The following is a 17,570-nucleotide window of genomic DNA, read 5'->3' as shown; positions in this document are numbered from 1 at the left end:
GTTTTCATCTGTGTCTGTGTCCTCATCAATTCCATCACTTTCATTTTCAATTGCATCTTCATTACTCGCCACATCCTTACTAACATTCTTATCAATGTCATCCTTTCTCTCAATAGTTCACTAATTCATGATCAGGAAACTTTTTCAGACCTCCAATTAATGCTTTTTCCATGTTGCCTTTTTCAGTCACTATTTTATTGTACCTGATGTCAAATATCACATAATACGCCTACATGTAGCAAATAATTAAGCTGTCATAAGCAAATAATATTACATATTCATTCATTCCAAATAATTTATACCATAAAAATGTTATATTAATCCATGTAGATTTACATAAGTTTATAGCTCATTACATGCTCATATACCTCATACCATGTCATCATTCTAAAGGAATCATATAACATAAGCAAGTCAATTTGATAGAATGTGTAATTCAAAAGTAAAAAATTCATTGCCATATGCCCATTCTTAAATAAAGTTTGTTTACATCAATTCCAAAAGCAAACTTAAGAACGTTATATGTCAGATAGAAAATAAAAATGTTTACCTCCTCATCTACAAATTCTCTCTCAACTGGTTCCAACTCCATATCTATATCACTATTAACATCTTCCTGTTTATCGTCTTCCCTTCCGATGAACTACCACATCCCAAGAGAATCTGCATTCACCTCAAACTCCTCGATCTTTTCCAACTTATCTCCAATAACATTAGTTATGAAAGGAGTCCTTTTTTTCAATTTAATGCTTTTACTTATGCGAAGATTAAACACATAAACAAACTTCATACATATTACTAATTTGTTAGAAAATATAATAATGTAGACATCATAGACTAATAATCATTTGTATTTAAAATATATTTATGACATTCACGCCAATAATACGGTAATTGGCCCCCAGTAATAGCATAAACGGTCGTCCCAATTCCACAATTGTTTCCTGATCAAGCTGTCAACTATGTACTGACACAAATTGTAGTAGCACTGGTTCATCTGAACGTCAAAGGAATTGCAATCAACCATTAATTCTTACACCATTACTTGTACAAGAACAAGAAAATATTAACAGAACAATTACTAATAAGCTACAACACCAGCAAACCCAAAAAAAACTAAACTTTTTCAATACGTTACCTGTTCAAACCCTAAATTCTTTTAAACTTAAATTCATACCAAATTCTACAAGAATAACGCTTCATTCTTACAAAATGAACCTTATTAGAAAATTTGCACTAGAATTCTTGAAGAATAAATCACAAACTTGTTTTTAACTAACCTAACCTATGCAAACCCAAACTTGTTTTGAACTACACTTCATAAAAAAAAATCTCCTACATTATGTTTTCATTCTTATAGAATGAACACTATTTTGCAAAATAACACTTCAATTCTTGAAGAATATATCATAAAACATAACAAAACATTACCAGACAGTGGTGGATCGAAAAAATCATCATCTTCGTTAATCAAAAGTGGCACAAATTTTGTGTTTGTGAACTTCATTTTGAAGTTCTCTCGTAATCTTGAGCTTGAACCGTAACGCCCGTAGACCCAGGCTAGTCAATTTAGAGATAATAGGGGTCGAAAATGAATTTTTGACAAAAGATTATTTAGAATAAATAATCTTAATCAATTTTTAGAATATGTCTCAAGGGTTCCGTACATATAAAGAGCGCCGAAATCCGAGTTATAACGAAGAAGTTATGGCCCGTCGATGTTTTTCGGCAAAACCGGCACCGCACCGGGAGACGTAAAATAATGAATTTATGATAGAAGACTTTTTGGACTTATTAATATAAACCAAAGTTTTAGTATATGTTAAACCGAGAACATCCATAAAAAGAACGCCTAAATCTGACTTCGTATGAGGAAGTTATGATTTTTCTAAGATTCGGCTTAGCAGTGCACGACCCGAAACTCGAATTTTAGTTCAACTAGTTTTTGGCTTACGCGACCTAAATGATAGTTGAAGATATCATTAATAGGAACTCACCAGTAAAAAGACAGACGAAAACAAATTTCGTACGAAGGAGTTACGAATTCTTCGCGGTCATTTAACAATCTAAACTCCTCCTACTATTAAATTTAAGATCGGTCAAGAATTAGCCGACGAAGTCTAAATGAAAGTTGTAGATCTTGATTTTACCTATGCTTGGATATAAATAACGTCGAAAACGGAGCTCGTATGCGAAAGTTGTGAATTTTTGAAACTCGACTGATTTCCACCTTATGTGCGATGCCATGTGTCAGCACCAGGCTGTGACTTGGAGCCCAAGCTCACTCACGGCGTGAACATCAAGAGATTCATGGCGTTAACCTTCCTCCATCCCCTATAAATAAGTGGTGAGGCCTCCATTCATTCTCACACCTTCCTGCTTCTTCCTCTGTCTCTAGCCCCCGAAACCCCCCGAAAAGCCTAGGGAACCTCCCTAGCTTGAGGCGGAAGCCCTGGAGTGCCCGACGGCTCCGAGAAGAAGAGCCTTTCGGCTCGGGAACGCTGCTCCAGCGGTGCCCGGTTTTGAGAAAAACCTGCTGTAAGTGAGCTACGCCTAACCTATCTTTAGTATAACTTATGTTTTAATATAGTAATGTTATTAGGACCTTAAAATAATTATTTGGGCTATTATTATGAGTTATATAGAGTGTTGTTTAACACTTATATAATAATAATAATAGCTAGAATATTAATTAGTCGCGGTTAACGTTAGACTAAACCCTATTGATACTAGGTTTTGTCGAGGGAAATTGTTTTGAGATAACGAAGTGTTGTCCGAGTGCCGAGTCACCACCTTATCAAGTGAGTGCATAGTTACTTTCATCTTACACATAGATATGAAGTATTTTATATAAATTACGTGCTATGTGTGCGTATTATCTGGATACTTGCTGTCTATGCTGTATGAATGATTTTATACATGTTTTAAATGATTTAAACTATATATTTATTTTATATCCACAAATATGTTGGGATAAAACATGGGTAGATAAATAGTTGATGTGTGATGAAATAAAATGATGAGAGATAGGTGATGATAATTAGATGAGGATAGATAGGTGATGATGAATCGGTGATGTAGGATGAAAGATACTATAACCTTGTCCGGCAATTTGGAGATGTAGTCATCTACCAAAGTATAGATGGCGACCACAGACTATTATAGACAACCCCATGGAAACACCAGCAGGATCATAACCTGTAGGTGATGAATTATGAATTCAGGCGATGTTGTAACTACGTATTCATGCGATGGTACTCTAACCCCTTACTATGAATTACGAGTTTAGGAGATGATGTAACTACGTATTCATGCGATGATACCCTAACCCTTGTTGGGCACGTATTGATGGAGTAATCCTTGAATCAATACTGTCTATGCGATATAGGCGATGATCCTTAGGGAGAGTCCTTAGGAACAAACATATAAGGAAATGCGATGTAAGGAGATGAGAGGTAAATATGATGTAAGAGACGACCCTTAGGATAAATCCATAGGGAAGGTACTTAGGAATAAAGAAGATAATGGGGATAGGTAATTGGGTTAATTGTTTGATGATTAAACATAATAATTATATTATTGTGGGTTGAAAACCCTATGTACTCACCAGGTTTCCCAACCTGACCCACTCAGTTTACTTGTATCACAGGTGACGATGAGAAGTTACATTACATTGAGAGATTAAGGAGATATAGATCACTAGTGTAAATGAATGTAAGTTCTGTGTATGCTTATGTTTCTATATTGACGATGACATCCCAAATGTTTTAAAAGGAATAAAAATACATTTCTTCGGAAATCCTCTAATAATGAAATTATCATGTGTTTTTTCTAGGAACAATTTTCGCAACGTTTTTATTGAAAGAGATACTCTGATTTTTATAAAGCGTAAACAAAATCGGTATTTTCTCGCCGTGAAAATGGGGATGTCACATGAACAGATTCTCATTATTCGGTTCTTAAGTCGGTGGTTGCGTCTTTGCTTTGTATGTAAACCCTCTATCACTCTTCTTATAGGTCTATTGTATTTTTAAAATTGTGGATACGATATCTTTTAGAGTGGATGATTGATTTGTTTTCTGGAAATCGTATATTCATTTGTTAATATCATAAACATTCTTACCTAATAATATGAGATGATATTAAACGGTTGAACGAAAAAATCGGCTAACATGTCGACTTCTTTTTATAAAATCCGACAAAAATACTCAATTACCCTTCTAATAATATCATCAACCATTTAATTTAAAAATTAAATAAAAAATTAATAAAATCAGCATTCATTCTTAATCACATGATTTTTCTCATCGGATGGTCCAAATTCAGACTTACATTCACACTATATTTACCATTCACATTTAATCCTAACACTTATCATTTATGCCTACTATTTATAAGGGTTTTGTTATTTATGCAAGCTTATCAAGTACTAGATCTAAGTTTTATTTTATGTTTTGTAAAATCGTAATCGTAAAATCAGATCATGATCGAAATATCCAACAAAAATGAACCTATATTCAAATTTGTTCGCAAGATATTGGGTATTGATGTTGATAGAGAAATCAATAATGGAATCAATTTTAACTTCTTAAGTATGAACCATAATTTTTTTTGCTACAATCAATAAAAATTAAGAAGAAAACATCTTAATTAGTATAAAATCATTTTGATCATGTACAACTAAAGACATAAGACTCTTTATATATATATATATATATATATATATATATATATATATATATATATATATATATATATATATATAATTAGGTTATTGTGTTCTAACTAATTATTGTTTGAATGTAGTAATGATTGTGGACCAATCATTTTAGTTATTTTAAGAAAGTCATTTATCCATATTAGTAAACTAAAATAATAACAATAATAATAATAATAATAATAATAATAATAATAATAATAATAATACCATTTAATTAAAAGAGGGTAAAATTGTACATTTTCAATACTTTCAAATTAGGAAACACAAATTTAAAAAATGAATTTTTGGATTTTAAGATATTTTCTATTATTTTAATTTTGGATTCTGATTTTTTTAATAAATTCAAATTTAATTTTGTTAGAGTGCATATTCTGGTAGAATACAAATTCTGATAGATTGCATATTCTGACAGAATACATATTCTAATTGAATGAACATATTGAAAAATATCAAAATTTTGAGCCATTAGTTGAAGAATAAGAACATTCTTAATGAATAATCATCTCTTATTAACAATATTCAAGAAAATAGTGTCCAAAAATAAACAAGTAAAACAAATTTATAGTCACATTCTATAAAAATATGATGTAATTCTTGGAATATTTGTCACATTCTACAAGCATACAATGTTTTGTAGTAAGTCATTTTGAAAGAATCTTCATTCCATAAGAATAGGATATTTTATAGTAAGTTATTCTTGAAAGAATCTTCATTCTTAATATTGGTGTGGTGAATCTCAATTGTCATGAAATTGTCTCTTAATTTTCGCCCATCATTGTTGTTCCAAGCAACCTTGCTACATTTTGAGTGGTCCTGAAACAAAACACATACAAATAATGAAGTTCACGAATGTAAATACATACAACTCTCAACAAATAAGATGTAAAAATATTGGACCTTCTATGCAAAAATTGACATAAGAAAGAACCAAAAAGTCATTTTTCTTGTTAATAGTACTTGAGGCATTAAGATTTTTGCAACAAACCTTTTCCTAGCATTATGACATGAAAAAATAACAATTGTTATTAAACAAATGGTAACATTTTGTATAAAAAACTTAACATTTATAACATTTTGTATAGAAACTTCGCTTGTAGCAAGTAAGAATAATAAACCTGATATTAATGGGATAGGAACAATCTGAAGAGGAACAAGAAATCGTCTTCCTGATGAAGCACAAGCACAACCATTTATAATATATAACAGAAAAATTCATGATAAATCATCTTCATGAGTGGATGCTAAACCTAGAAAAGTCAATAATCGATTTGATCCTTCTTGAATTGATTTGAATGTATGAAAATGAGAGGAACGTAAAACTTGGGCATAAAAATTGGAAGGCAGTGCCTTTTTATCCTTCATGCAAGTGTAAGACCAGGTGTAAGAACATGTGGTAATAATCAATATCCTATTTTTCACACTATTTGGTCTAAATACGTATGAAATTGCAAATGGGTCTAGGTTCAAAAGGCTTAAAGATTGAAATCCAAATGCAAGATTTATAAAACGAGCCACTTAAAATCCAGATGTGAGATATGTTTTATTGCAAATTAAACAACTATATACTACTTTTCAGCTAGACAAATCATCAAACATGTTACATACATATAAGAAAACAGATGCTTTAAACCAATGGAAAAACATAAAAAAAAAGAAAGAAGTCTCAACATGTGAGATAAAGAGGAGAGCAATATTTGCAGACGTGAAATTAAAAATATGAACCTAGATTTGCCAATTCTTGATAAAAGTCATGAAGCTTTTCTTTTTCTGGTGACTATAAATCACCGTATTCTAGGATCGATCCATGGAGGTGGAAGCATAAGTGGAGACTGAAGTGCTGGGGAGATTACTAGATCAACAGAGGGGGTAAAATTAGGTTGGAATCCAAATCATACCAGAAGAGATATTTGATTGAAAGGGTTTTTTGAACCCTTTTCCACTCACGACTAGTCTAGTTATGTTGTTAGTGGCGATGGCAATAATGGTTCCAACGACCTCTTTGGTTCGTTACATGGAGCGGTCGATCGATCGTGATACTATGGTGGTGATGGAGGAATCTTGGTGCCAAATGTGGGGAAGGAATGAAGATGTATGTCTGGATGGTGATGAGTGTTCGGTAATTTTGTAGGGTTGAAAAACTAATCCCCCCTTTTTAAAAGGAGATTAAATGTTTTAAACATTTTCCATAATTAAGTGTCATCAAGATTACTAATATACCCTAATCAGATTTTTTAAATGATTCGTCTACAATCATTCCTACATCCACACAATATTTAGTTAGAATACTTGAACCTCTCTCTCTCTCTCTCTCTCTCTCTCTCTCTCTTTCTCTCTTTCTCTCTCTCTCTCTCTCTCTCTATATATATATATATATATATATATATATATATATATATATATATATATATATATATCAAAAAGGGATTATTACGAGTGTGCTCTGCCTGATTGGAGATGTATTGCTGAAATGGTGATGCTTTACAAGTCTTTTTGCAGCTTCTGATGGTTGATTTTAATTTGAATCGACGGATTTTTGATACTCATCTATATAACAAAACTACAAATGGGATATCGTGATCGTAGTGTGATAATTGTCGTTTTTGACTTGTATGATCTTAAAATTGTAAGACCTTGAGATCAAATCGGGATTTTAACAACCTTGATTTATGGCTTTTATGATGACATGACTATATTTTTCGGTTGCTTATGCCTTGTCAGAAGTATGCCATACTTTAACAACATAAAGTTGTAATCTCACTTTCCCCTTTTATTGTATCTTCTTTCTTCCTTAACTCTTTCTTATTTTCTTAGTTCCTTCTTCATGAATAAAAAACAGATAACAGACTTGAGGATCGATTCTTAAACATGTCCTTGTGCCATTATTTATGGATTTAAAGGAAGGATTATACACTAACAGAATGTAATGTCGCATAAATAAGGCCCAAAAATTTCATTTTTAAATTAATAAAAACAATATCCCAAAACATCATCATAAAACCTAACTGGAACAAATGTATCAAACATCATAAAATATCAGAGTTATCATGAAGTGTAGAACACTATTGTGTGTGCATTGCAATCACCCCGAGCTCTTCCCTTTTGCACCAGAAGTACCTGAAACATAAACTGAAAACCGTAAGCATGAAGCTTAGTGACTTTCCCTAAACATCACATACCATACATATCAAACATATAATAGGCCCCGCCCCGATGAGTGTAACAGGACCCACCCAAACTCACATAACAGGCCCCACCCACTGTGTAGAACGGGCCTCGCCCTAACTCTCACAACGGGCCCTATCCAGCATACAAACATACAAGTATAACAAGTAACGACTTACATATTACCCATTGGGCCTTGCCCACTAATCATACAAACACATACACATGCAAGAGTCACGCAGACATCTAGAACCCTAACATAATAACCATGGGTCGGCATTGGTGCCTTCGACCCGCTAAACACGGTAATGAAGACTCACCTCAGACTGCTGAATCTCAAAAATAAATCTCTAGCTGTTGGTCCGAAAATCCCTGCGCTATCATCATAAAATAACATACATTTAATAATTGGATCCCGATTCAAACTAAGAGTCCGAAAATCCCTGCCCAATTATGGCCTAATCTTCCAAATTGGGCCCAAAACCCTTCATAGGCCTTCATCTAAAAGTGTCCAAACTAGAAATATGATGGCTCAACAAATCCCTAAACTCTTAAGGTCCACATATGGCCCAAAACCAAGAAGCCCAAAACCGAAGCCCACCTGTTGAGTACACTGGGTGTACTCAGCATATACGCTTAGCGTACACGCTCTGGGGTTAGTATGCGCAAACTACCAGCTTGTACACCTAGCATACTCCCCAATTGGCCACCCCACATCAATAAGCACTTAATCCATTCAGCCCCTACTCCAAACTCTCATATCTTATCCCAAAAGATGATTTATCACGTAAAGTTGGCAACTTTACGTGCATATAATGCTTAATGGGGCTCTAAAGCTTATAGAGCTTAACAAAGGGTCTTAACACATGCATGAGTCTATATACACCATAAAGTTTGCATTTTTATGCTTAACGGGCCCCTAAAATGTCCAGATCTAAGAGGTTAAGCTCCTGAAACGACCTTAGCTCACAAGTACCAACGAAAAGGGACCAAAATAGCCATAAACAAGCCCAAAAGAATATCTATACAAAGATTTGACAAGCCATGGACTTTATACCTCAAAAGTCATGAAATGAAGAAGCTAAATTTGGATCTCTAAGATCTTCTCCAAATAATGAGTCTTCAATCTTCTTCTACCACTTCAAGATACACAAAAACACACCAAAATGCTTCACAAGAGCTCAAGAACACCAAAACAAAGGGTAAGGGTGTGATTAGGGTTTTCAAGATATGGAGGCTGGTTTAAAATGGCCAGGGGATGGGTTTAACAAGTTTAAATAGGGCACAAACTCTAAAAAATAGGGTTTGTCCCAAGCCAATGTACGCCCATCATAACACCACGTAGGCCTAACATACGTGGTCGATGCCCACAATTATTCTATTAATCAATGGTTAAAAAGGAATTTACAAGATTCGAATGTTACACATAACTTCTCTGAATCCATGTTCCCCAACTTCTTAATAAACCAGACATAACAAGAACAACATTGGATCATCTATTCTGATTTTTCTTACCATGTGATATACCCTAATTTTCATAACCAAATAAAAAAAATTCTTTATGCTTTAAATACCATGTTGTCTTTGTTGCGGAAAATCCCAGTGTATATAATACATTTTGAGATAACAAATGATGTTTCAAAATACCAAAAATTCTAAGGATGTCATAATTAATACACAATATGAGTTACAACGTAAAGACATATTAGTCTTGAATACTATTTCAAATGGTCTCTTATTCATTCGACATCCTAATCAAGTTCCAACAACCTTAGCACTGCACCTATGATGTATATAATTTGAGTGGGTCGTCTTTGGGAACATGGTGAGCCACATAGGGTTTTCAATCCCATAATATTACTATGAAAATTACTCATAAATAATAATTCTACAAAACCAATTGTTACCAAAGAATATAGATATATCACACAACATAAATATTTATAAGATACTATACCCTTTACCATTAGTTACCCAACCCGTTGATTCTCCCACGTTGATCATATAACAATGATCCCTTGAGATCTAACCTAATGGATATCGATAAGCAATGAGTAAACTATACTGCTTTGGGGATTCCTTAGCAATTGGGTCAATAAAGGCAACCTTGAGGGGATAGAGTACCAGAATGAACACATGATCCTTTCTCTCTCTCTCTCTATATATATATATATATATATATATATATATATATATATATATGTGTGTGTGTGTGTGTGTGTGTGTGTGTGTATATATATATATATATATATGATCCATTAAATCTACAGATTGCAACTCTATTAGCGTTCCAGAAGACTTTCTAGAATAGTCGGTGGTCATTATATATACTTTGCCAGATGACTAGTCCTGGTAGCACAATAGTAAAAATTTAATCGTGGCCTCACACCATTATTTTATCTTTCACTCCCCTTCACTACCCAACATAAGTTTACAAGTAACTCATGTATGTAACCCGACATGTGATAGCGTCGTGATAGCGCCACATAACAGAGTTATACTCTTCATTCCAATCTCACACACACCCATAGAATGATACTTCCCACTTATTCAACTTATTTTGATCTAAGCATCATTTATATGTCTTAGTTTATAACTAGAAAAGACTACAATATTTGTAATCAACTTCCAATACAATTTTCTGTTTATGCGATACTATCATTATATAGGTATACATTTAGCACAAAATTCAAACATTTGATATACATTCAATCCTTTAAGTAATAATACTTTTATCAAGATTTTGTGTAAAATTGCCAAATATACACTTAACACATATTCCAGACAATAAGAATTTAGTTAATATATAAGCATTCAATTGATCTTAAATACTTTTATTAAAAATCATTGTAATGAAAGTAACAATGTACTTACTGAACAAGTCATGTAACATTATCAGATATACACTTGATAGTTTATTCCATATAATACACATTCAGTATCAGTACACTTATAAGTAATAAACTGGTATTTAATACCTTTTTAAACAGTAGATCTTTTATTAGTATCATGTTCATGAAATTAACTACGTACTCACCTGATTAAAGGTGGAAGAATTGCGGTTAAGTTAGCTCCTTGCATAACACTTTTGCTTTCCTTTTTAAACGACCTAAATACAAACATTACTAAGTCTTAGCATTTGTTTGTATTGTTCGAGACTATATTAACAATATCTCATATTTGTCATTAATCCCAAGGAATATTAAGTTCTATCAAAGATGTAAAGACCAGATAAGACCATATTGGAGGTAGAATCCGTTTGGTATATAAATATATTGATTGGAAAATCTGTTTTAAACACCTCACTAAGATCTTCCCTAGACATCATTCACGCAAGTAGATCAGTCAGTATTATAACTGGAGTTATTGATAAATTTTATTTATAGGTTCATAATAACGATAATGAGCTTAAATATAAGTTACACTTAACAAGTGTAGTAAGTGCAACTCACCTTACATGTTTTTCTGGCAAAAACTCGGAAACTTCACGAGCATAACTTCAACATTTAATACTTCTTTATGTCGGGATTTCTGACGTTGCAACACCCCACTAAGATGCTTGAAAACTCATAAAGTCAGATCTGGTGGGAGAGGGAGAAGTTTGAGAATGAATGACGTGAGAAAGAGGATGAAAATTGGCCTATATATAGAAATCCTTGAAAATTGTGTTGCGCCTGTCCACGTGCCTTTTTTCTGTTGGCCACATCATCATCAAGTTGGGCTCTTCATTTTCCATGTGGTGCCCTCCGGTGCTGCCATGTCATCCCGGGTAGGTGGGGGGTTTGAGAGCTCTTTAATTGTAGAGTATTTTCTCATTTTTTTCAAAAAATCATATCTCTCGCATATGATTTATGTTTTCGATGTTCTTTATATCCACAAATTCGTATTTCCGAGTACTACAACTTGCTCTTAGATCTCAATAGCTAATTCACATTCTAGTTTCACTTTATATTTTATAAATAGTACATTGTGATATCTCTTGCGAAAACCATATCTTCTTAATACGAATTTCGTTCTCGACGTTTTATGTACCTACGGTTTCGTAATTACATAGACATCAATTATCGTTTACATTACTTTGGCTAACAAGTAATATATTTTCGTTTCATATTTTACAGCAAATACGTGTAACTTCAAAAAAAAAACCATAACTCTTTCACACGACTTTAGATTTTGGCGTTTTTTATACGCGACGGGTTTGTAATCACAATTACTACAACTTTCATATAGATTATTTTATCCCAAATAATATTTTAATTATAAATGTTGTTATCACTATTCCATAAGTTTATAACAACATTTTATACAAATATTCACGATAATACTTATCCGTATAACATGAACACAATAAATATATACAAATAACGTTTATATAAACACATATCATGTGTTATAAAATCTTATTTATTTGTAATTATCCTATTTGAGGATTTTAATTATTCAATAAAATGAATAACCATAACTAAAATCCCTTAAATTTCTAGCCCGAATTCACGGGTGTTACATGCCATTCCTGCAAATCAAGAAGCAAAAGAGAGACCCTTGCTCGGAAAACCTCTGGGGAAAAGGCATGACCCTCCTCTTTATTTCTTCCATCTTTTCTCGATCATAAATCAAATCACACTTAGAAATTGAAAACTTGAGCGGAAAAAAACATGTATTTATTCCCTCTTTTCTCAAATATGAAACCAAATAACACTCACACAATCGAATTCATAAATCTTCCCTCTTTTCTCAAATCATAAATTCGATGATGCTTGTGTTTGACGCCTCTGATTATGTGTAGGTTTTTTGCAATTAGGTCTCAATGCATATCTAGGTTTTGTTCTAAGATTTTTTGGTTTAAATGATTGATTGATTAAAGATATTGCACTGATGGATTTGGTTTGTTGCAGGTTTGTTATAGGTTGAGAAGTTGGGTTTGTTACAGGTTTGTTATAGATTAAGATGTTGGGTTTGTTGCAAGTTTGTTATAGGTTTAATATACATAGAGTTAATAAACAAACATGCAACATATTAGTTTTTTCTAGGTTTAGTATACATAGAGTTAATAAACAGGTGTGAAACATATTACACATAACCACTAACTACAATCTAGTGGTTAAGTCTATGTCATTCTTTGGGGAAAGTGGCAATTTCAGTACCCTACACCTTGTGTTCTCCCTTCTTTATTTTTTTTATTTAAAGTCAAAAAAGCTGACGTGACAATTTACACAGTGGGCTGCCAAAGTGGTAGCCACATGACATAATTACCTGCTTGACCTCATAAAAGCTAAATATGACAAAACCATCACAAATGATAGACATTAATGAACATAATGTAACGTCCCATTTTTCAAAATAATTTTTTTATTTTTAAACTAGAATAAACACCCACAACAGAAAAACACGATTTAAAAAAAATGTGATCGTTCCTTTTGGAAAAACATGATCGTGGTTTTCCTTCGAAGTCCAAAAATTTTTCGATTTTCGCGTTTATGAAGTACGATGCTATTTCATGCATATTTGACAAGACCATGATCGTTTTTTATGGAGAAACACGATCATTTAAACTCCACGAAGTCCCAAAATTTTATTTTTGTCTTGGAAAAGTTGCGAAGGCGAAACACGATAAAAAAACACGATCACATGGTGAAAAACACGATCATGTTTTTCATAAAAGGCGTGTTTCAGACGCGAACTCTTCAGTTCCAGCAAATTCAACCCATGTTCCAAAGTGTTTTACCTCCATTAAGCTTCAAATATGCATCCAAGCTGCTTCCAAATCACCACTTTACTCGAAATATCTGAAAACGACATAAAAACATGAGCAATACGAGATTTCTAGCGATAATGCGTTGAACATTATTTATACTAATGCACACACAAATGCATAAAATATGATGCAAAACACTAATAAAAACTAATACAAAAGAAGCATAAAAATGACATCTAACACTACCTAATGACCATATGGGTTTGACACAGTGACTTTCATGACCAACAGGTAAAAATTGAAATTAGACTCTTTTCTACCATAACCAGTCCCCAAATATGGTGTGAGAGAACCAATGTGATTTATGGTGAAAGGGAGCCAAAAGAAAAGATCTTTGCATGAAGCCTCCTTCATATAATTTAAAATAATCATTTAAATGAAAGTTCATTTAAAATCATTTAAGAAAAATTTATTTGAAGATAAGGTTTCAAACACTCAAATCTTTTACATAGTTTAAGATTTTCAGAGTTTGAAACATATAAGGGTGTAGTAACATAATCAAAAGATAATGATCAAAATAACAATATCTTAATATTTAGTCAATGTGTCTTTTAAATATCCATAAGTTCTTTCGTCTTCAACCAAATCTACTAGTTTGAGCACATGTTAAAATAATTGGTTAGGCATTGAAACATAGTGAGTATTACCGTGGTTAATGTAACCTATATTGAGATCTAGTCATTACAAAGGGTATTTTGTTAAATCGTATAACACAGTGATAGAAATACATGTACTTGTTTGTTGTTATGTTAAATGTATTATATGCCATTATGTTTGTTGTATCCTAATTAAAAACGTCGATCATTTTGCTGGATGTTTTCTACAAGAAATTTGTAGTTGGCTTTGAGACATTTATGTGGATATAAAATTCATCAAGATCCGAATCTATATGAAGAAGTTATAGGTTGTAAAGTATATGGTGTAAAACATGCCTCCTTAATGTGCATCCAGACGCTTTACACGATTGTGTAAGGGTTTTACACGATCGTGTAAGCATCATGAGGTACCTACACATAAAAAGGGAAATGAGATGCTACACATTAAATATTATCCATTCTAGTTGTGAGACCCATGTATTACATATGTTAATTTAAGAAAAAAAAGTTATATGAAGGTCTAAATATTTGAGAACTTTGAATTTATAAAAAAATAAGAAAAATAATTAATTATTAAAATTGAAATGTGTTTTTTTATATTTTAAATCTCCCTATACTAATAAAAGAGTAGTTTTTTTGACATGTGTCACCATATTAGACATCTTAATTAATGTGTTGCCACTTGTCAATCTATTAGTTTTCCATTTTAAATTTATTAGACTTTCTCATTAATGTGATGCTATTTGTTAATGTATGTATTTTCAATTTTAAATTTTAAATTTTATATTATTGTTTTCATTAATTTACAAATAAAAAATGTCTAATATATATATATATATATATATATATATATATATATATATATATATATATATATATATATAATTTTACATATTTATTTGAATCAATGATTATAATTTCACATAACTAATAAAAATATCAATTAATTAATAATTTATTTAAAATAATTGATTAATAATTTATAGGTTTTACTATAAAAATTTAATTAATTTTATAACCGTGGTTTCCACGGGTTATAAACTAGTTTAAATAAATAAACAAAAGAAACTAATGAGCTTTAATTTGAGAATTTTGAAATTAGAAGGTAAGTCTATTAATGAAATTGATATCCATTTATTACTACATTTATTATAATTATTACATTAAAATATTATGCGGAATTTAATAAAATATAAAAACCCATAAAATGACATGTGGAAATAAATTTAATTCAAAATAACTACCAAATGACATTTAACAAATCGAATAAGAATGAGACATATGGTTAAAAAAATCTTCATTTATTAGAGTAGATAATATCTAACACCGACTTATACTCATTAGAATTTTTAAGTCTAACTTACTACGTTGATATATGTTAGGGTTTATTAGTAACATTGAAGATGGAGAAGCCTAAGGACATTAGAAGACATCTTATTGAGCATGAGATATTTACTTATTTGAACTATTGTCCATAAAACTTTCGTAATTAACATTGAATTTCTTTTAAAATGTTAGGAATTTTATCTTTAGGGGTATGTAAAATGTTAGGTGTATGGATACTTCAACCATATTCTTGTAATCTCCTCGTAAACGTCACTAAAGACTCATTGTTATACCATTTTGAGGAAATTAAATAGGAACGATAACGAGCAAAGAAAAATTAATTAGGTAAAACTATTTTTTATTTTCTTAAATTATTAATAAATCAATTGATTAAGTACATATTTAAAAACTTGCACTATTAAATAAGTAGTCTTTAACTTTTTTTATAAAATAAGGACGATGAACTAATGTTCAAATATTTGAATATATTTTTTCACACTTTTTGTTTTCTACATCTACAACTAACCGCTTTTAAGAGACAAAAACAAAAGCTGGAATAGCTCAGTTGGTTAGAGCGTGTGGCTGTTAACCACAAGGTCGGAGGTTCAAGCCCTCCTTCTAGCGATTTATGTTCAATTTTTTGGCCATTGGTGTATCTAATATAGAACAATAAAACAGAATTCTTTCAAAATGGTTAATTATATTAATTCATATCCTCCTCGTAACATAATTTGAGTTTAAACTTTAAACAAGTTTTGTTTTGATTTATTTCGATCATAACTTTTTTCTTGGTTCATTCCCATCACATTTTCTTCTTCAACTACAAATTTCTCTGTCCAACCAAAACATTTACCATGCAATGAAAGAAATGTCAACATAGCTCGTCATAACTTAAGGTCAAGTTGCATCTAAAATTAATATATTATCTGTTAATTTCTATTAAAAAACATATATGTAAAAATCAAAATCATATTTTAGCGGTTTATATTAAGGGTGGGCAAAAACGAACTGATCTAGAAAAAACCGCAACAAACAAAACCGAAAAATTGAAAACCAATACAAAAACCGATGGAGAGTTTTTAATTTGACAAAAACCTACCAAAGTCGGTGCAGTGCGGCTTTACCTTAGAAATTGAACCACACCACTATAATTATATATATTAATAAAAGTTATGTCATTTCTTTTATGTTAGTATGGATATTTAAGATAGTGATTGTTTTATATGGTAAATAAAAATAGAAAATACATCATTATAACTAATAATAATTTAAAAGTTTGGGTTATGATTGTGTTTGTAGACCAAGACTATGATTTCACCAACCTTTTGATCGTGGCCTGAAAAGGTAAAAAAAATTGTTTCATAATTCTAGGTTAAGCGCTAAAATTTTAATCAAAAAATATTTCAATTATGGTCTCTTGCGATATAAAAACAGCAACTATTACATTGTTCGGTTTAAAATCGAAATCGCGCCACTTGAAACCACATCATTGGGAAAACCGCAAAACCTCACCACTTGAAAACCACACATTACGAGTTTAAAGTTACAAAAACTGATGTGTTCAGTTTTAGTCGAAAACTTTGCTTGCCCCTAGTTTATATTATAATTTTATAATCAAATAAAGACAACTTCATAAATGTTCCCTATGGTTTTCCAAATTTTTGGGTTTTAGTTACTAACCTTTTGATAGCATGGAAAGTGCTTATAGTTTTAATTTTGACAAAACTTCAAAAATGGTCAATGTGGTTTTCGAAAATATCAAGTTTAGTCCCTAAGTTCAAAAAACCTCACAGATGATCCCTGTGGTTTCGAAACTTTTAACAAATGATCATTTTTCGCTAACTCCGTTAGCTTTTGACCGTTAAGTGAAGGGCATTTCTGTCTTTTCACTATTACAGGGACCATTTTTGAAGTTTTGCCCTTATTTAAAAAAAAGAAAAAAAATTATTATTTAATACAGAAAAGGTCTCTCTCTCTCTCTCTCTCTCTCTCTCTCTCTCTCTCTCTCTCT

At 31.6% G+C, this 17,570-nt stretch overlaps 1 non-coding gene across 1 annotated transcript; it reads left to right on the top strand.

Annotated features, from left to right (window-relative positions):
* Positions 1-16,109: 16,109 nt before the first annotated feature.
* Positions 16,110-16,183, top strand: TRNAN-GUU (transfer RNA asparagine (anticodon GUU)). The gene has a single exon. It is a non-coding gene; the product is annotated as a tRNA-Asn (tRNA).
* The last annotated feature ends 1,387 nt before the right edge of the window (positions 16,184-17,570 follow it).

This window comes from Lactuca sativa, chromosome 1 (assembly GCF_002870075.4).
Source record: "Lactuca sativa cultivar Salinas chromosome 1, Lsat_Salinas_v11, whole genome shotgun sequence".
NCBI lineage: Eukaryota > Viridiplantae > Streptophyta > Magnoliopsida > Asterales > Asteraceae > Lactuca > Lactuca sativa.
The sequence above is the reverse complement of the archived record's forward strand: the minus strand, read 5'-3'. Positions and strand labels throughout refer to the sequence as shown.